The sequence below is a fragment of the Bombus fervidus genome, chromosome 3 (assembly GCF_041682495.2).
Source record: "Bombus fervidus isolate BK054 chromosome 3, iyBomFerv1, whole genome shotgun sequence".
Lineage (NCBI taxonomy): Eukaryota > Metazoa > Arthropoda > Insecta > Hymenoptera > Apidae > Bombus > Bombus fervidus.
In genome coordinates, this window is record NC_091519.1 from 19,721,658 (window position 1) to 19,744,186 (window position 22,529).

Consider the following 22,529-nt stretch of genomic DNA (forward strand, 5'->3'; position numbering starts at 1 on the left):
AGAGCGGATCGATGAGAGCTAATTGCGAACATTACGAGCTCCTCTTTTACGGCGTCCGCTGCTGTAGTTAATGCTCTCCCTGTTGCTGGTTACTTCTTTGGAGTTTTAAAATAGTGGCAGGAGAGACGTCGATGGAAGACAGTGTAAGGACGATGTCGGCTCTTTGTAACGCGAAAAGCCGTAAAAAATCTTAACGATATCATTTCGTAGCGATATACCGTGCCGTATTTGCAACGATATCGTCAATATCGTTTAATTATTCCTTTATAAGAAAATCTCTTTAAAGAAATATTTAGAAGAAAAGAGTAGAAATTTCTTATAGAAAAGCAGAAATAAGCAGACAAATCTGGATATCCGTTCGATGAATATTCATCGGAACGTCGAAAAGGATTACGGAATTTGTGCTGTTATTAAAGGTATTTGAAAAAAAAACATTGACCTTGCAAATTTTATCCGTCGCAAAGTCCATGGAATCGCGAGCGGAAACACGATTTCACGATCGCGAAAACTGGTGTTTCTCGTCGAACGACTGTGAATAACGAGTTAGTCGATTTTATCCTTGCGCGTGTCCACGACCCTCAATTTTATCGTTTACAGTAGGCGCTTCTCTATTAGCCTTCGCACGAGATGTCGTAAATTTTCAGCCGCAATTTTGTCATTTTACCATTAAAGAGGCCCTAATGAATATTAATGACGACGTATAAATAACATAACACTGTTCTTAATTTCAAACTTCTTCCCGTGACCATTATTTTGCTGCTTTTCCATTTCTCGAATATCTTCCTCCAATACGGTGAAACGTTAATGAGCCCGACAAAACAAAGAAGAATTTCATACGAGTAATTGGCAATTAACATATCAACTCGATCATCCGGACAGCATTTTATAATACGTCAAGATCCACTTTGCAAATCTATTTTGTAAATTTTATTACGAAATGAAAATTCTTATCTGTACACGTTTATAAAATTCGAAAATAAGATAATTATTTTTGATAGCATGTGCGTACAAGGAAAGTAGAGTGCCTTGTCTTTTACCTTAATTATACATTAAGTAATCGATTAATAAACGGAGGAAAATTTTGCATGAACCGTATTAAAAAAAACTATATCGTATCTGTGTTCGATCTGTGTTCGAAGAATTCTCAACTATTTGATGGCACGTGGATGCGAAATATAGAGTTGGTAGTCGGAGAGAAATTATTCACAGTTACGGCAAAGATGGTCCTTCTCGAGAAATTCACAAATGGAATAGTTTAATTTCGGCTTAAGTCTTCCGTCGAGGGAGAGTCACACGCGGTCTGGTGAATTTCGAGTTCAAAGGCCGGATTTGAGATTCTGTCGAGGATTAAAGGTTTGCCTGGCCACGGACGACTATTCGCGTCGACGTTTCGTAAAAGATATAGCGGTGCTTAAAATAGAGGAGGATCCGAGACGCTGGCTCAAGTAGCTTTTAACGATGAACCAAAGCTGAGAAATCGTCGGCATCGTTGGATGATCGAAGACGGAAACAGAAGAAGCGACTTCTCGTGTCGCTACTCTTACGAATAATTCAAGTATATATCTCTTACGTTTCTTTTATTTTTAGCAATTTTATTTTTAGCTCGACGCCAAAAATAACGATCATCCTTTACATTTTTACGAAAAGGATTGATTCTTTAAATATTTTAGTTAAATAACAACCAAACTTTTGAAACGTACGAGGTGCATATAGTTTAGACAAAGTATTCCTTCTTCTTTCATTTCTCGCAATTTCCTCTTGCTATTATACGCACCTTGGTTCCGCGTACAAAATCAGACCACCTACTTACATATGTAAGTACATACCGTGCGCAACGGACAAGAATCACCGTCGCTTTCGCAATTACGCGAAACACCGTGCTACTCGTTTCGCGAGACAGACATTAAGGATAAAACACCGACGAGGAAGAAAGACTCCAGACAACTATTTCCATTTCCATTCTTTCCCTGTCCGACTAAATAGAATCGAACGAGTCGCTATTCTTGTTCTCGAGGAATCGTTAACTCGCGTTACTGGAGCGGTCTCCTGGCTTTCTTTATCCCCTGCCGCGAAAACGGAACGCGTAATCATTTTTTCTATTACACCGGCGACACTTCCGGTGAAAGCACGTCCCGATTCGCGCGTAAGCTCGTAAAGATGATTTATCGAGACTGACGTGAACTTATCGCGGGGTACGCAGAGCTTTTCGCCCTTGCTGGCTGGAATTACGATCCGCGATTTATGCTCTCTGAAAACGTGGTCGAATATTCGACAGATTTACGAGTGAAACCAGTCTTTGCGCGAAAAGCTTCAAAATATTCGCCGTCTTGCTCGAATCACTCGCCGAACCTTTTGTAAATGACCGTGTTGAGGACTTTTGATGAATTTTTTTCCGACAGAAGCTAAACGATCGTTGAGAAAATAGACGATCGTAATTTTCAATTTACCCTATATTTGAAATTTCAATTTTTTATTTTCTGCCTTTTATGCGAGTTTCTTCGAATATTTGATAATTTCATACTCGTCAAATATTAGTCGAAAAACATATTTAAACCATCCGCATCTAATGCAGGTTACTCCGAGTGTTGCGAATTCTCTACCAAAGAGCAACCGGTCAGGCCAAACCGATCGGTCGATATCGCGTACCTCGAATGATTTAACGCTCAAGGTGGAGGAGGTTTAATAGATCGAGCGTTAGAGTAATCTATCAGTGTATTCGCATTTGTTGTATAAAAGTAACGTTTCTTGTTGAAGGTAAAGTATTTTACCCGGAGGTGTACGATGCTGATTCTCCCTAGCAGCCGTTGGGTTTCGTCTGTCCAGCCCTTCCGGCTGATCCTTTCCCGGGGATTTTTACCTGACCACGAAATCATTAGGTTTACAGCTCGAGGAGGACATGTAATAAGGAATTTCCTAAGGAAGGGAACCGGCCTGTCCGTGCCATAAACGGACGGCTACTCAAAATTCCGAATACCGAGCTTTTATCGAAGCAAAAGATTTTTCGGTGAAATTTCCTGCTGTTTAAACCGATGGTAAACTATAAAAGCATAGATTATTCCTTTCGTGTATACGATGTAGCAAAAATCCTAATATTCCGATATAACGTACTTACAATAACGTACCTATTTAATCTAATAATATAATATAATATAACGTGATATAATGTAATAATGTGTTTAATCATCCGTGAAGCGGACAGTTCGACCGAACGATTATCACTAACCAACGATATTCTCTTTTGTTCTACAGAGAGTAAACCTCGAATTCAATTGCAAACAATATGCTGTGTATTAATTCCAATTATTATTACTACGCGTGTATCGAAAATCAAATACAGCGTGGAAACGTTGTTTCCTGGCAAGAATGGAGCCGTTCGGACGCGCGAAAATGCGCTTCATCTTCGGTATGGACCGTACAAGCGCAGGTGTGCGATTGCATAACAATCGTGCATGCATTATGTAACGTTAGAGACGCCGAAACAATCGGTGGAAAGTACCGGCAACAAAGGGACGTGCACACAGTGTATGCTCGCCGCGATTAAGCGGCCGCCCGGTTCGCGCGAGATTCGTGTAACGAAATTAACGCAGTTGGATAACGTTTTCTCGGAACATTGCTTTTACTCCACCTCAAAGCACCGTTTCGCAATATTCGAACCAGGGAAGATATTTAGAAACGTTGTTAAGAACATTACGATCCTTTCACCATTCTACTGCGAACGTTTTAACGTTTTTCACGCGAAATACGTTTCAACGAGCATCCAGTAGAATTTAAAAAGTTCACTCGGCTACGGAATTAACTTTCGTTTGTCCCTTGCCTTAATTTCACGTATCGCCGTAAACGTAAGAAAGCGATATTATACCCTTCGCGTTACTCTTTTTGGAAACGACGCGATGCAATTCCTCCGTTTCTAACATTAATTACAACGATGCGGGCTATGCTGCATTTCCGTCTCGCAAATAATTCGCATTACGTGCTTATAATTTTATACCATATACCAGTGTATTATAATCTTCGACCATACAGTTATTACATTGTAAAGTCAGATGCTTCTGTATTTCCTAACATCATGCGTGTATTTAATATGATATTTTTTATATATCAAATATACAAAATATATAATATTTTCGTAAGCAAATTTAATCACGATCTTAGCCATAATTACAACAGGTTCTCACGTAGCAGTTCATTCTACATATTTACTTATACAACATTGCTATTCTGTTACACGTGAACTCTTCGCCGAGCTCTACCTCCACACGCGAACCATTGAATTCAACTGTAATCTCCACTTTCGAAGAATTTAATACTCGACCCTGTTCATTACGCCGCATCGCGAGCTAATTAGTAGCTCAGCGAATGTCGATTAACTCGATTAGCATTCCTGATTGTCCGAGCATGGCCTTCCCGCCTTTATACACTTGCGATTTCGTGCCACCTCGTTTACCCGCGCCATTCGTCTCCTCTCGAGATCTCAGTCTTTGTTTATCTACTCTATTTGCAAACACGTTTTCGTGGTGTTTTGAACAGTAAACGGTAAATAATTTGAGCGGGGAACATGTCTTGGTTAATGCCACGTACAAGTAGCGAGCAGTCGCGAAATTTATTCCGTTACGCCGTTTTGATTACAAGTGCCGTGAGCGAAGATTACGTACACGGGTTTCTACGCGAAACGAAATTCCAGTCTGTCTCTCCATACGATACAATTGGCTTTTGCATCTCACACGTACGTTCTTCCTTTAGTTTCGCTATACTCTTACGATAGTCATTTTTCTTATAGCGAGAGGTAATAGATACAACTACCATAAAGGATAATCCAATTATATTTATGTATACTTGTAGATAACTTTAAATATCAATTTTCATTAAACGACTTTAGATACGTTAGATTATAGAGCGATAATAAAGAAATAATTTTTAAATAAAGGAACGAGAAAGAACGAAAAGATTTTTAATTCGTTAGTTCGAGAACTTTAAAAACAATGCAGCAGATTAAATAGCAATTAAAATACGCATAATAATATCTGAGAGAATCACAGTAAATTTTCAGTTTTAATCACGTTCAACGATTGCGACTATGGAATCGTTACTTCCACATACTGATTCGTGAAATTATTCGCCGTGCACCTCTGTTTGCCACGGATCGATAACTCACGGATTTCACTTTATCGCCTATGATAATTTCAACGGTGCAATTAAAATATAAATTCGCTCTGTTTATATTGTATCCTACCTGTATTGCGCCATTAATTCCGACCTCAGCCTTATCCATAAATAATAACGTTAATAAAGATTTATAGTCGCATTAACCCACTTGTATTTCACTTGTACTCAACTTAAATTGCAAATGAAGTTTTGTACGAAAAACGGCGTTACTTTTTTACCGGTCCAATATATTTTAACACGCGTCTGTCTGATTCTCATCCCGGAGAATTAAACGTTATTCGATCGTTCGTGGATCACGAGAAACGCGAACGAAAGAATCTCGCTTATGAAAAGTTCACCGACCTGTCCCAGATATTGTTATAAAATCTCCGTGTTACACACTTGATCACGTAGCATACCCTGTGGGCTACCAACGAAAGAAGGATGCATGGACATCGAACAATGAGCAGCGGCGACAGTATTTGGCAAATCATCGTTTCCAAGTTTTTGGCTGGTAAAACGACCGAGTTAAATTAAATCGACCCTGTTAACGTAAATAAAGACGGAAGGCTATCGGCAACGAGATGGCTATTTATGAAATATTTTACGCCTTAACAAAATGTGAAACATCGTGATACGCTTGTGCCGGGAATTTCGCTAAATGCTTTATTTTTCGTGCAGAGACGCGAATACGAAAATAATTCTACGAATAAGTCTGAACGCGTGTTGGAAGAATATTTACTGCTTTCTTTTACGTATGACTGAAAAATTAATAACAGCGAAACATTTGTAAGATTATTTAATTTTGTAAAGTTAAAATATAGGTCAGATTAACCACAACTTTCAAATGGCGTTTACTTTACGGATAAATGCAACCAAAGAAACAAATGTAAAAAAAAGACTCGAGAACTCGCAAACTGAGCTAATACACCACGGATTACATCGTCACGCGGGTTTTAAAGGCTTCGGAAATTCTGATCGCAGGATTGCACGACAAGTTTCCTTTAAAAGTATCAATTTTTCTGCTTTTCTTACTCCCGTTTTGCGACGAAATATCGATTAATCTTCTCGGCGCTTAGTCTATTTAGGTATATATCGTACGAGTTATTTGATAGAGCCAAAGTATCAGAGTATAACGCTCGTAAGAAGAACGATATTCATAATTATGAAAATAAATACTCTGCGAGTTAACGACGAATATTTCCATGTGCACTTTCTATGCATTTCAGGACTCATCGCGTAATAAAATGCCGTTAACGTCTCTTACACCGACATTTTTCTACGTTCTCTACTGAATTTGCAGCGCGATTATAAATTTCGTAGTCGTTATTCAGTGCCGATAAGCATATTTCGTCGACGAGGTTGTTCCATAATGGAACTCTAGGAAACAAGGGAGCGTCCTTTACGCGAAAAATCTACTGTCTACCGCGCGCTATCACGCGATGAAAGCCGGTATCTATTTCGTCGGCGCGAACGGAAGGAGCATACCCTTTTGTTAGGCGTTATCCATACCGGATGTTGCGTCGTTGCTACCTGCCTGAAAGCCGCTTCCTGCGTTGTCCGATATTCTCTCTTCCCTTGCTTTCTTTCATCTTCCCTTTTGCAGCATTTTACGCGGAGTATCTGATGCGACACGCGAGAAAATCCCCTTCCCTCTGCATAATCGACTCGCATTTTTCGCACAGGAAAATTCCACTTTCGCTTCCGCAACTATGACTCAAACTCTGCCAATGTTCTTCCTTCGATCACAGTATGACATCACTACGCTACGATACGATTTTTCTTTCAGTCCACCGCGAACCTCGATGGCTCTAGGCAATTAGGTGGAGAACTTGTCGCGGATACGAGAGAGCACGGTTCACGAACAAGTTTCCACGGAAATATTCGCAAGTTACGTACGCGCTCGTAAAGGCGGACAAAATTTCGACGAGTAGTTCCGAGAGTTAAACTATGACGAGTTAAACCGACGCGCGACGGTCGAATAGCAAATTAGAAGGGATTCGGGCTACGTTCTACCATTCCGTGAAAACACGTTATGTCAATGGAAATTTTAAATCCAGCAGCAGCTACCCGCTGCGTAGAATGCGGCGATGGTAAGCTGCTTAAACCGGGAGCTTTCGCAAAACACGAGAGCTTTATACCCTCCGGCCATCTTTCGCTGAATTTTCGCACGGTCAAACAAACGGCAAGTCTCGTGATGCAAATCCGTCCGTCAATGTATTCAGTGTACTTTAATATGTATCCACCGAGCTCGGGGCGCGTTAATTCGCACTTCGATTTTCAACCATCGAAGCTTTTAACGTTTGTTTTAATGGTTTTGCGGCAGCGATTCGCGCGATATTGGTATTGTGACGAGGGTACCGTAGAACGCTTTTGCTTTTATATATATTTAGATTCATACGTACATTCGATCGTTGCGGATGCTCTCTTTCGATCGATAAAGATCTTTCTAGAAATGGAAGATCACAGATCGTTGTAATAATAAATCTCGATCTGTATCTACATCAACGAACGAATCAAAAAGACAATCGAAAGTATCAACATGAAATCAGATCGCAGAATCGAACAAATTCGACCCACTCGACGAGGCTATGTTGGATCGTTATCCGAGCATCGCGCGATGTACTTTCTCCAGTTTCCACATAAATTTCCGTAAAATTGTTCGAAGAACTTTGACGTTGTCCCATACGATCCGTTATAGCTTTCAATAGCGAACGATCCTTCCCCGTCGATAAAACGAACAAGCGATAAGAATCGAACGTCGTGATCGCGTTTCACCGTGCCGTTTCCCATAATTGTCAACGCGATTGATCATAAGCAGTGAGAAAAAAAGTCTAGGAGAGACGATCGAGCGCCGAAGAAATTGACGGATAACTGACGCGCTAATGATTCTAACGTTTCTATGATTGTTGCACGATTCTCCGTTTCGAACGTCGGACGTGCTTGGGTAGCGTACGGTGCACGGTGTTGTACAGCCAGTTTCTAAAGGCCGGTTCCCAGAGGAAAATAGCTCGAGGGTGCAATTCCCGAAGCTGCGATCGTAATACGCGTTAAACCGGCCACTACATTGTGCCCAGACGACTAACGACTCACGCGTAATTGGTCGATCGCTCGAAACGACCACGATAATGCGAGAACGAGTTTAATGGGGTAAGTGGATCACGGGCGCGGGATAGAACCATTAACAATTAACCGAGTAGCCCGTATCATCGTCCTATGCGACGTCTATGGAACCGATAAGATGCCTGAAGATGGAAATTTCCTGGTATTTCGTATAACGATCTATCAAAGATGATCTACTAGCAATGTTATCCGCGTGTTTCGTGACAATTTTTATAGTTTTTAAAATATATGATGTTTCTCATTCGTCTCCTCTATTTTTATATTCCTTGTTAATATATATATATATATATTTTTTTTTTCTATTAGATGGGCAAAGCAGGAAAACGTTTATCTCGTGGAAAGAGTATCGTGGTATCGAGATAAACGTCGTATCAACAGATACGACTTTCTCGAATGAAAATGTTTACAGATCACAGATTCTTGTTAGAACGCGATTCTTCAAAATGTCGAAATCAAACATGTAATTGTTTACGCTTGTTAAGAATTAAAGAATTCGATTACGAATTACTAACGAGAATCTCCTGCTACTGCGAAAAAGTGTGATGCTCCGCTCAAATGAGACTTCTAACGATTAATACCCTTCAAGAAACTTTATCCCAGTTTCCTTTCGTTTAACTTTATGCCTGGATACATTGTACCAATCGTTTTACTTAATAGTTTCCTAAGTGGGTTTTTTCATGAAATCATCATTTTTTTATCTACGATCCTTTCAGCGTGCGATATTAATAGCGAAATATGTTTATTTGGCTTTCGTTCGTTTAAAATCGTGTAACATTTTAGAAAATTTTATGAAACATTTGTGTTTCCAAATTCGTTTGATCTTGCGAGTTACAGATAACGAATGACAACAAAAAAGTTCAAGTTGCGATATGAATGTTACAATTAAATTCACATTCTTTGCATTTCTCAAATACAATACTTCAAAATATCATATCTATCTGATTTTAAATCGAAAACTATTAATTTTCGTAGAAAAATTATTTTTTGTCCTATCGTATTTGTTACCAACTTAAATTAATTAGAAGTTTTGGATCATGTATCCAGCCTGCTTTATCTACTAAGAACCGCTATGAATGAAAATTCTGTTTTACTATATAAGTTACAGTGTGTTCGATATAACACACCTGTTACGATCCTCAGTACGTTATTAACAAACGTCACTCTATTTGTTAATTATTGCATGTACAATATGGATATGACGTATGAAATAAACATGGGAAACGAGGAACTTTGAGTAGTTTAATAAGCAGAAATAATCACAACAATGTCCAAATTAATTTCGACAACTATAATCCAAGATAACAGGTTTTAATGTTAATTAAATCACATCGAACTATGTGTTACCAACTACAGCCAGAGTTAATTCAAGAAACATCGACACTAAATTGATACTAAATTTTTATTTCAACATAAAAGCACAGTAGATTGTAAAATTCACAAACTGCGTTACGCATTAATTCATTACCACAAAATCAAAAGTTAATTGCACATCAGATATGTTCTTCAAATCAACCCGTATGTCCTTTTCAAATATTACTTCTCTGTATTTTTCCGTGACCGAGACTTCCGAGAGAGAGAGAGAGAGAGAGAGAGAGAGAGAGAGAGAACGATAAAGGCTTTTACGATTTTCTTACACGGTCCAAATGAAAATCGAGAGTTTTTTTTTTTTTGACACAATTACGTTGCAACAAAATATAATTTACAATAGATTAGATCAAGTTACGTTAGAATATTTTGGATAAAATTCAAAAGTTCAAGACCCTGGTACATCTCCGAACTAACAATTTTACCAAATTATTTTTGATCGCTTTACTCCAAGGGAAAAAAGGAAAAGAGAAAAGTAAACTAGATTCGCGAATCGTTATTTTTCTGAGCAATTGTTGGAATAATAACGTCGCTGCGGGTAAATCGGTCGTCGTGTCGCTTGGAGAACGCCTCGCAATTAGAAAATGCAAAATTTACCTGATGATAGACGGCCGCCTCGGTAAGGCCGTGTTTCCGAGTCAAGGATCTTCGCCAGCGGCGTTTTACGTCACCAGCCACTATTTTTCGTCTCCCCGAAGGCGTACGGTCACTCGGCGAATGCTTTAGACGTTCCACGTTCGCACAAAGCCGTTGCACCGCTGAATGGAACATGCTGCGAGGATCGTGTACGCAGAGTTAATTTTAATGTGCGTTACGTGCGCGTTCGAAGGACGTTCCTCCGACACCGGAGGTCGGTGACAAAAGGGTTCATTTACGCTCCTCCGCCGCGCCAGCAACGAAGCACTCGTACGCTCGATTCTACCTACTATTCGCGATTGAATCCGAGCCTCGAGCACTAGGAAATTTTTCGTTCGAACGATATACGTTTCGCCTGGGCTAATGAGTCGATTGATTATTTAAGCGACACTCGATATCTCTGGCCGAACGTGTCGAGATCGAACAAATCGTCGAGATCGAGGCAACGCCTGGCAGACGGAGTTGTATTACAAGAGTTATTCCATAGAAATACGATTTTCATCGATAACACGTAGCCCGCTGAATAATAAAGATTAATACAACCTGAAACTTCGAATCATAGATAGCGAAACGTATTCCTACAGGAAAACTATCGATAACGCTCGATTCAGGGTGTCAACAACGTGCCACTTAACTTTCAGATCGATACGATTCCTTCAAGAACGCGATCCAGGATTCGCTTATTGCACCTGCTTATTCGAATTCCATGTGTCGGCAACACCTGCTTGCTGGTCACCCAACAGCCTGGTTGGAAAAGGTGCGTAGGCCAAGGAGGGTGTACGGAAACAGAAAGGGATAAAAGGGGGAGGGGGGAAGAAGGCAGGAACCGAGATCCAGGTGCAAAACTACAAAAGCAAGCGGTTATTCCTAACTGTAACTTTACTTATCGGCCACTCGGTGGGTGTCTGCACTCTCGAGGAACCCTGATAGAGGGGAGTTTATTTTGGTACACGGTACACGCCATGAGACAGACGAAAATGAAAGTCGACGGCCGCGCGAGGGGCGATTACTGAATCGACCGTGATTCAGGGAACCACGATGGTGTGCAACGAACCGGCTCGATCGTGTCGATTCCATCGCCACCAGAGAATCGAACCGAGTCTTTGGTGTTTGAGAAGTAACGAGGTTATTTCTCCAGATGCTTCTCGACGAGGCTTGCGTTTCACGCGGCAGATTGAAACTTGTGACTTTTTTTAAGCTAGAAACGTAGATGAAGAAAAGAGGCAAATATATATATATATACACACTTAGAGATGGGTGTAAAGCATAAAGTCATGACCGTATATGGCAATTGCATAAACGATGTTTGCGAGAAATTTGAGCATGGTCTAATTAAAAGTAACATAAATGTGTAGAAAAATATACGCAATAATCGATAACGAAAAGTAGAATGATACGTCGTTGTAGGAAACGGGGAAAGAAAATGTACCGCAAATAACAGTTCGCGGACGGATTTCAACATTTTGCGCACGTGCACAGGTAACATCGACCAACAGTCTTGCCTCTTCCAGAGACAAATGTAGAACAGTTCTACGAATCTATCTTAACTATCGTACTCTGTAATCAAATTCTCCGTGTACTTAATCACTCACGTTCGATGAGACACCGGTAACTTGACTCTCGAAATGGAGCAACGATACTTTGCAACGCGAAGCGAACCTCTGTCTATTTCTGAGCTGCCTGGCACAACGGGAAACTATTTCAATAAAAACGAAACAAAGGGAAAAATTCGAATTAGACTCCGATAAAATCAAACGACGGGTACAACGAAACAATAGCAGGTAGACATTCATTTTCTTTCTATCAAAGTTTAAATTTATCCACAGTTTTCTAAAATAAAAATCCTTGTCATCTATACGTATAAATGACTATTGAAATGAAATTAAGCTAACGATATCTTATTGATAACTATGTAACGTTTTAGGAATTTTATTTATGCGTTGAAACTTTTAGGGAAAATAGTATGCTAAATAGCTAAAAACGACGAGAATCGTATCGATGATATTTCGGTCTACGATAGCTTCGACGAGTGACAAATTGGTCGGCGGGTCAAGTTAGGTAAGTAAGTAGATTCATCGATGAAATGGCCCTAACACGCAGACACGTGTAACGACAAAACGAATAGACACGCCACGAATACGATCTAAAAAATGTTTCCTTTCGCTAAAGCGTCTAATCATTCGTGATGCAAACAGGTGCGAGGTTGTACAAACGACATTCGCTTTTATCTGTCGTATACAGCGATAAACTCGTCCCTGTTCCGGCAGGAACCAGTTCATTTGTCCAGATACGTCCAGCAAAAGACTTCCTTCTGTCAAAATGCTGACGTTTAAAACTTGCCGCTCAATTTCTTTCGCTAAACATCGAAATTAGCTATGATTTTATGTTTAATTTTTAAATGTACAATTATCTCAATAAAGTACAATTTTCGACGAAACAAATTTTGGAATTCAAACGTGAAACATTTCAAGTTTTGTACTTTCGCCGAAAATGTAGGCTTTTATTCGCGTACACGTAAAATAGATACAATTTGTAAAATTGCAATTTATACGATCGGTGAAACTTGTAAAGAAAAATAATCCTTTGTACTCGTCTGACGCGGTGAATCCCGACAGTGAGCGAGTAACGACGACGATAATATTATTCGATGAAAATTATTTTTTGTATCGTCGTCGTTGATAAAGAAAGAAAGAAAGAAAGAAAGAAAGAAAGAAAGATCTACTGTATAAACAAGTTTGCAAACATTTACACAACCTTTTCCTTTTCGTAATAAATCCAGCTTTCTGATAAAAATGTACTGGAATTGTTGGTCGATCGAAAGAATCGGTTAGTGTAAAATTTGCATAAAGATAAATTCTATAAATCAAGGGATATTTATTTTCCTTAGAAACATTTGCAAAGGATACGTCAATACGTTGCAAGCAGTACGAGGATTAAAGTTTAACCATTATCAGCCTATTCATTCACATATATATATATGTATGTATGCGACTGTAAACCCAATAAACTAAGGTCTTAGTTTAAAAAACAGTAATAGCAACAGTACCGTTCATTTCATCTTAACGACCATCGCTATTATATGTATCAACCGTGCTACTTCTGCACAATAATTTCCATCATTATCACTGCTCGACATAGTTTACGCATAAATAATTCCTATCCCGATTCTAGCGCTTCTTAAGATTATTATTGTTTGGAATTTCTCTCGCTATTCTACGGTAAAGGCATCCGTGTCCTGTAACCTCGAAGTATAATCTAAAGATAACAGGAAATACGAGTAACGTTGAACGTCATAAAGAAAAGCTACTAAAAAGAAATAATTGTTCTACGAGCGTTTCTCTTAGTAACAAATTCTACTATTCTTAGACAATGAAATCGATGCAGCGATCTACATAAACGCGTACAAAATCGTTAACGATCGATCGATCGATCGAGACAAGATTCCGGTGTGCCACGTGCAAAAAATCACCAGCTGGATGGCAAAAATCGATCGAGCCCCTAAAACAAGCGCGCCAAGACGATCTTATTCGGTGACCAAATACGGGTAGGGGACGAAACGATAGAGAATAACTGGTTTTCACTTTCATACACGGTACGACACGAACGGCTTCGAACAGAAAATATGGCCTGCCAGATCCGCTGCTGGAAAGATCGTCCGAACAAAAAAGTCAAGGTTTCTTTGCGGTATACGTGACTCGCGCACCGCCGCGCAATTCTCTGGCTGCCTGCTAAATCGTTCGGTTATCGATGCCGCGGAAGAGTTACGCGTTCGATTCTCTCTCGATCCCGAACAAGTCGACCGCCAACTCGCATTAGAATTTGATCCGTCTCGCGAGTTTCTCGGTGCTTTTGAATCTCACATTTTCAATTCTAAATCTCCAATTTAATTTAAATCGTCAGTTTCCTATTCTAAATACGAAACGAAGTTGCGATCAAAATCTAGCTCGTAATCCTACCGTAATCAATAAATATTTGCTATTTTTCAGCTTTCAGTACACCAATACCTTCGTTTCTTTGATAAAAAATATCTGTTTTCAATTCGTATTGTATATGGTCGAGAAGTGGGTGATTCGACCGACTCCACTGATTTCCTCTATATTCACTCGCATCGATGATCATAACAACGATAACAGATATTTTGGTGATCGGAATAAAATATTTTTTACACATGGATCAAACACGATTCTACTGCAAAAACTGTTCCAACGATATTCCAACGCAACTAATAAATGCAAGTTTTGTATTTTATATTTAAACCTAAATTTTCAAAAGTTCACTCAGAAAAACTATCTTCGACGCTGACTGACACTACAATTCATTTACTTTTATCTTTTTCTCTTCTACAGTAATGATCTTCTTATTAACGTTTACGAGCATAGGCTTCATAATACTTTCCCCAATCGTTACTTTAACGTACGTATAAGAAATAAGGTGGTAAGAAATAAACAAAAAATATTCAGATAAAAAAGATATTAAAGTGGAATTTACTACCTCCTTTCACCAAATAATCTACGTTTCTGTACTTAGGCGTTTCCAAGATAAAGATAAACACAGATAAAATGATGTAAATATATACTCTACTACGGAGTATTACACGTTTTACAAGATTTCAAAGTATTTAAAGCTTTTTCCCTATAATTTCTATCTATTTTTAAGTCATGCGCTTCTAGATAAAAAGGAAAAAAAAAAGATTATAGCAACAAAAATCAATATGATCCGTTTTGTTGTATTGTGTTTCAAATAAAACAGAATATACGATAAATACGAACTAACAATCGAAAGAAATCGGTTACAACGTCGCGAAAGGTATGCGATGATATTGAAACAATGTACACAAGAAAGCCTCGTTAGGAAACTCTGTAGTACTGGCACAGTCGTACAAAGTTCTGGCAAAAACTATCGACAATTCTACAAACTACAGAACTATAGGCAAAATCACTCTCTCGCTTCCTCTTACATTCCAATGTAAACTACGAAAAGCCGAGAGCAACGAATAACAATATCGAATACTTAGAATCGTGCCTTTCTACGAATCAAATCATTCGAAAAAAAAAAGTGTCACGTATCGCAATAATAACGTTTTGTGTTCCTCTTTGTGTGCACGCGGTAAATACCTTCGCATTGATTACAACGAGTGAATTTTGATATCGACGTTGGCTCGCTCGACGATCATTGTACGAGCTTCAGACATTTCTCTAAAAATCAAGTTCGTCAAGAAGCAACTAGCGCATCACGCAACTATCGTGAGCATCTTCGCATCGAAAGAGACGTAACGCATAGACTCATCCCCCCCCCCCTCCCACACACACACACACAGCCACGTTTAAATCTTTTTTGTCCGCTCCACCTTGGATCTCTCTCCTTCTCGTTTTTTTTCTGTCTCTGTTCCGCCACTAATCGGCCGCGTAAACAACAGGGCTCGTCGATCGCTATACACCGGTACCCACATGAAATCTAATCTGCCTAATCTACGCTTTGGTATCTATAACTCGTCGTTTAACGTTTAACACATAGGTATCCCGTAATATGGACGGGAAATGCGAACGCGATACCGTGAACCCGATTGTCACCGTTTCGATTTCAACTTCGACAGACTCGCGCGGACTCGCTCTAAGGCGCGTGGGATACGTTACCGGTTTTTCTCGGTTCATCTGCACGCACTGCCCTCCACCGAGTGTTCTTGGTTGTACACACTTTTCCACTGATTTTTCGTACGGCGACACTCGTTTCACGCGCGAACAAAACGATTAAAACACGGTTCGGACATGACTGTACCCCGGAGCACCTCTATTGTTTCGTACCGTCGCGGAGGAACATCGGAACTGGACTGCACGAAGGAATCCCTGCTTAGCGGACGTAGGAGGTGGAAATTAGTTCGTATCGCCGCCGCGGCTACGACTGCGGCCGTGGCGCTGCGCTTCTGCGACGCTACGCACCAACACCGATCAGCTGATTTCTGACGTATTTTTGCCAACCAAAATCAGAACTCGGTATTCAGCCGTGCAAGCACTTTGCCGATCATTGCGATCTTTTCGTTTATTGCATGTAAATTAATTTGACTTAGTTAAAGTAATTTGACTTAGTGTCTTTTGCATACGATTTGTTTAAGTTTTTCAATTATACTGTATGATATAGATGATAGTTCACGGTACTTTGTAACGGCATCAAAAAGTTATTGTTGAAAATTATGTATTGTCTTAAATAATATGTACGTATCAATTAATTTCGAGGCTATTTGATAAGTACGATGGTAGGCTGTTACTAGACTTTCTATCCACGAAGATCTACATTATTTCAATTTCCGAAGAAGAACATGCGCATATTCACGTAAAATCTGTTTCAACCAGTCTACCAAAACAATAATGCACGGGAGAAACGACATCAAAGAGCAATTCAGAAATCCTCCTCGTCCAAAGAGGCGACAAAAGATAAATTGCCTCGAATAAAGTCCTGGCAAGCGTCCGAGCCATATTGCATGCACAGATTATCTGATATTGATATCCTGGCCGATAATGCGGCAAATAAAACGATCAAAGAATCGCTTCGGTAGTTATCGCGTTCTCCGAATGAAATTACAACGTTATGCTAGACGAACAGCCGACTGTCCATTCCTTTCCTCGCGATGGTCAAAGAAGAAATGGAAACGAGCGGAACTCTCGAGACCCGAGAGTTTCGGAAAACTCGTAGCTTCTCGAGGACATAAAGTGGCGCGCGCCAAGTCGTCTGCCAGCGACGAGACCACGAAGAGGAAAATCAAAAAAACAAGCATAACGAGTGAAGATATCTCGCAGAAAGAAGCACAGACGCCACAGACGCCACGGACGTGACGCGCGAAAGGAAGAACGTCGAAGAAAAACAAAGACAGAGAGAGGAGTGGCACGAGCGTGCTTCGCCTCTCAGCTGGAGGTATCTTGGACCCCATAGATCGTCAAGGAAGAAGATCGGCTGCCATGAAAATTCGTCCAAATTTTTCTTGATGGTTGTCCTTTCGATTTATATTTAATTTTTTATAATTAAACGGCAAGAAAGAGCACGAAAGGGAACCGAATATATTTAAATGAATTCTGTACCTATATCTATCCGAATCGATGAAAATAGATAAACGAAACAAAGAACTTGACAAATTTCTATATTCCGGTATAAACGAATAGCTGTCGTATTTAACCGTATCTTAATCGCAGTTTAAACGATCCGTTAATAGTCTCGTTAAAAATTAACGTAACTGATAGCTTTATTGTGATTTCGGCAATCAAATCGTTAATGTTTGGATATTTTATTTTGATATTGATATCTATATTATACTGATTGTTATGCCGGTATTTAATTATCACGAAAATGTTGTAATTTCTTGTTCTAATTAAAGAGTTACCATATTGTATAGTCATTATTGTTATTATGGAAAAGCGTTACGTTATAGTCGTAATTCATCCAGCGAACTAAATAGCAATTAAACCTGATCCTTTTCGATGCTTATGGGAATTTTATATGAGCGTAGGAAAATGAAATGTTCCATGCAAGAGATATTAATATGCACTGTTAAAAGCGGTTAATGACAGTAGTCTGTCATAAAGTCCAATTACATCATGGTCACTAGACTCATACGGATGCGTGCATGACGTATTCTATACTGCAAGTGCAGACGAAACGTATTATTAGTTCCACAAAAAACATTCAAAACTTGTTTCAAGCAATCAAGCATAGTACGTTGACTCATATAATTACACCGCTTCATATCCTCTTTTCAGATGAAACTTTATTAGCTCGATGTCTCGCGAGTTAGTTGCTTTCTTTACTTATTCTATAATTGTTAACAAATATTGGATTTCTGTAGCTACAAGTTCTTGATTGTAACTTTTATCGTGCATTCCATTGAACTTTAAGAAATACTTAATGTTTGCATAATAATTATCTTTTAATTTATGAAGAATTTTAAATATTCTTCCGAGCAAATTAAAACTACAATGATTATTTATATATAGAAATATAATATTCATAACGATTCTATTATCGTTAATATGGAATTTGGTTTTAATTTCTTAATTTTCTAATTTCCGAAGTATGTATCTCTTGTTGTTTCATTTATTAAGACAATGGCGTCCAAGTTATTCTACGTAGATGTTTCGATTTAATAATTTCAATTTAATAAATTGAATAAAATCGTGCGAGGATCGACATCTGCTACGAGAAATTTTTCATATTTTATACTCGCAGATTCATTTAACTCGTTCTTGCAACAGTGCCCACAACAATCCTCACAACATTAACCGGATATCGCGACTGCTTCTAAACGTACTGTTTGAGAGTAGTTACGACCTGGAAATTCAACGCGTTCGATCATACGCCACGCCACGCCACGCCACGCCACGCCACGCTATGCCGCGCCGTGACGAACACGCAAACGAGAGGCAATTACAGAGTGAAAAATCAAAAACTGTTCCGGTGACAGCTCGCCGATCACCGGCTGCACATCGACAGATATAAAATTTTATGGGTCGTAAAATCTTCGATCGATTGGTCGATATACCGAACAGCGTGCTAACAGCAACCTACTAAATTCGAATAAAATCCCCATCGACTACCGTTACCAGCGTGGATATCGAATACCTCCATATAACAGATCGTAGGCACAGGGCACGGTCTTGCAATATATTTACGCAATTCTATTAGCACCCGTGAGATGTTTCGATGCTCGCGTCTTCGATTCAGATTTGAACTTATTTCCAACATGCTCGATCCTATCTCTATCAGCGGAGAACTGGTCCTCGATATAAATTCCGACGATTCAGGTACTTGCGATTATCATCGGCGTGAAATCGACCTGAACGTTAAAAACGTTGTCTCTCGAAACATCGAGAGAGACGTTAATCGCGGTAATTTCTTCTCCGGTGAGACTGCGTGTGAACCATGCGGAATAGCTACGAATATTTACGTTTGCGTTAATTTGGCCTACCTCCGCATTTCTCGAGCCGTCAGAAACAAACGCGTGCAACGATCTCAAACGAGCAGACACCATTTATCTTTTCCCGCACGGCTTGCGCTTTACCTACCAACCGACTTACGTGCTTTAACGTGCTTGCTTCCATGCCTCTACCGACCTTCTTCTTTTGCTCGTTTACACCCTTTCCCGTAGCAGACGCGCCACACGCGAGACCACCGGTCCGTATTGCGCTTATAGCCGTGCCGTACGACGTATTATTTTTAGCAACGGGTGCAATGGGCGCAATGGCTATCTTAGCGATCCGTTTCGTTCGCCAGGCGCTAAAGGCGTGGAGATGGGATCCATCCGATGGATCTTCATGCTCGTCGCGAAGAAAATTTGCCGAGATACAAAATGAAATACTAAATGGTAATTGAATCGAGCACTCGTTCTTTCTTACGTCAAGGGTCGGGGACCGTTTCAACGATTACGTTCGGTGATTATACTTTTTCCCAGATGATTCCCACCGCAGTTTGATTCGTTGCGTGGTTTGGGCTTGCTTTCTGTTTTCTTCGTTCCGTCGTTCTTGTGAACTTAAGAGCTTTTCTCTTTGATCGAACGTGAACTGTTTGTCGCGGTGGAGTTTCATCCTCTTCACTTCGTTACTATAATCGTAGTAGAAGAACGTTGATAAATGTAGAGGCTACATATATACAGACCTATATATGTATGTACGGGGAATACCTGTACGTGTAACAGTCGATGTACAATCCCATAAAAGTTTCTCCGAAAAAAAGCCATTGTCACGTTCAATTTATTCGTTTACGGTAGCTGTCACTTTCCTGAAAAACTTCCTTTCTACAGGAAAAACTCTTTCCCAATGAGAAAGTTGATCAACATTTTGCAAGTTTTGACAAAACGGAGTTGTGTACGAGTTCGATTTAATAATTTGGAACATCGTTATTCTAAGCGTATTAACACCAAATGAGTATCGAAAAGTGAAAATAGTTTCGAAAGAATATAAGTTGTTTTTCGATTTCAAAAATTTTGCAAACGATCCATACGAGTCACTCATACGCATTCCTATAATTGCTTGGTAATTCACACTCGCTTCCCAAACAAGTTACATATTCAAGCGAAGTACAAGTGCGGTAGAAATTGTCCGAAATCTGCATCTTCTTCCTTTTCCTATGCAAGAAACTTTGTAAAAACAGGTCGCGACGCGACGTCGACGCAGAGATCGATCCGTGGTCGAAACAGCAAAGTTGGTCCGACGAATCGCATGGATTCGCTTGATAAATGGTGCGGAGCGAACACGGGCCACGATTTTTGTCGTTTTGTTCCCAAGTTACGCAATTGCTAAAGATTGCTGTTAGATTCCATCTCGACTATGCTAACGCCGAAAAGGGCCACGATGACAGCAGCTACGTATTTCAACCGATTACCTATCGAATCAATATTTGGTATTAATAATTGATTCGTTCGAACAAGTTAGTCGCGAACGACTATGAGCCGAATTATGTAACGCTTGCTTCGTGAAATTCTATGGATTCGACAACAACAAACGAGGAATATCATTGCCAGAAATATGCTAAAATCTTATCTCAAAGATAGATTGTTGTTTTCGAAAACGTATATCGAAGTTACCAACAAAGTTTCCGGCGGACGTACACGGAAAGGGGAGGAAAATATGCAATTCTGCGATATTAGACTAGATTTAGTTCGCGTTTATTTCGTTCGCGAGCAAGGGGCATAATTTTGTCCGAGTTTCACTTCCAGGAAAGAGATATTTCCACGAAATGTCGGCCACTTAGGAGTTTGACACGGGACGCGCCGAGGCTAGATTCGGCGAGAACTGCTTCTGCGAGCTTTTCTTGTCACGACTCGCGTATGCTAACACGGTCATTCTACTTTTATTTTCGAGGATACATGCGCGTGCAGTTGTAACGTAGAAACGCAAAACTTCTTCAACGCTTTCATGGCTACTTGTTCATCCTGATGTAACTGAATATCCCTTAAAGGGAGCTTGTTGCTTTGCTTGAAACAGATACCCTCGACGCGACGCGACGTCAGTAGCACGCGTGCACTGCGTGTTCATAAACACGACAGATGTTTGTTTAACGTTGATTTTAAAGGTCGAGCGGCACGACGAAAAATTTACATTGCATCGACGGAAATTTACGTTTTCCAGAAGAATTTTCTGACTTCTTTCCAAATCTTACTCTACCCTTATTCGAGTATTTTGTTACTAAATTGAAATAATTAAAGATTAATCGAAATTAATTGTCTAAAATAACAGATACATAAACTCGTCAAAGTTCAGTGATTCGCTATCTTCGTTCTATACTTTTCTTCTAAATTGTGCAGAAGAGGTCTAAACAAACAATTAAAGCGATACTTTTCCTTTCTAACTAAATTCCAGAATTAAATTTCGCTTTCAGCAACTCGTGATTAAATTAAATCATAAAACAATTATATATTTTAACATCTACCGAATAGGTACTTGGTAATACATATGTACAATGACAACAACGATATATTTGTTCACAAAGATAGATGGGAACGGTTAGAATTAACCGGGACTTTCTCCAAGATTGGACAACATTCTCGGTGAACTCGGAGTCCGTTGTTAGCGCAACGAAGTTCCTTATTATTCCACTCTAAGTGCTCTCTTCCTGTTGGTTCGTCATTGCTTCGGTACTTGACCCGTTGACACCTATGAAATTACCTTTGCATTCAATGTGGTCACAGAAGGTAACCAGAAAGGACAACTCGACGAAGAGAGTGGATGGGCTAATGCATGTTGCAAATAGAGCAACGCAAATGAACGGAAGATCCAAAGACGAGAAAGGTTGGGAACGTTAAGACCCGAACAAGAGGCAGGTACGCAATGTATTCAACGTTTCGAAAGTTTAATCACGTTCCCGCAGGAATACTTTTGTACTTTCTTCGTAATAAGATTTCGTTTACTCCTTCTTTGAGGTACAAGGACGTTAAAGTTCGACGGAACTTTCCTTTGTGCAAATTCTTGTCACGGATTTGAGATATTCTCAGACGATGCGCAATGAGTTCTCAACAGATGATTCGAAATAGTACACCAACAAATTTTTATTGTTATTTTGGTTATATTAAATAATATTTTATTTACATGTATAGGTGTATATTTCTAAAATTCTTTGTGCCTACCTATTTTTGATATTGCTTCTAATGCACATTCGAATTAAATAACATAGTAGTCGATGTTTAGAATCTACAAAATGTTTGCTAATTGTTACGTTGGACACGAATCGCTGAAATAAACTCCTTTTAAGCTACGCGAAACTCACGATCCAGAGACCGAGAGAAA

The 22,529-nt window shown here is 39.6% G+C and overlaps 1 protein-coding gene across 12 annotated transcripts in view; it reads right to left on the minus strand.

Moving 5' to 3' along the window:
- Positions 1-22,529, minus strand: part of Raskol (Ras GTPase-activating protein raskol) — a 255,691-nt gene that overhangs the window by 101,210 nt on the left and 131,952 nt on the right. Inside the window, exons 1-2 of one of the 12 annotated variants that reach the window (XM_072023097.1) lie at positions 15,900-16,100; positions 10,228-10,402 (exon numbers count right to left, since the gene is read on the minus strand). The exons of the other annotated variants lie outside the window; for them this stretch is intronic. The gene's annotated coding sequence lies outside the window, so the exon portion shown is untranslated. Of the gene's footprint in view, positions 1-10,227; positions 10,403-15,899; positions 16,101-22,529 lie in introns of those variants that run through there. 12 annotated transcript variants of the gene reach the window in all.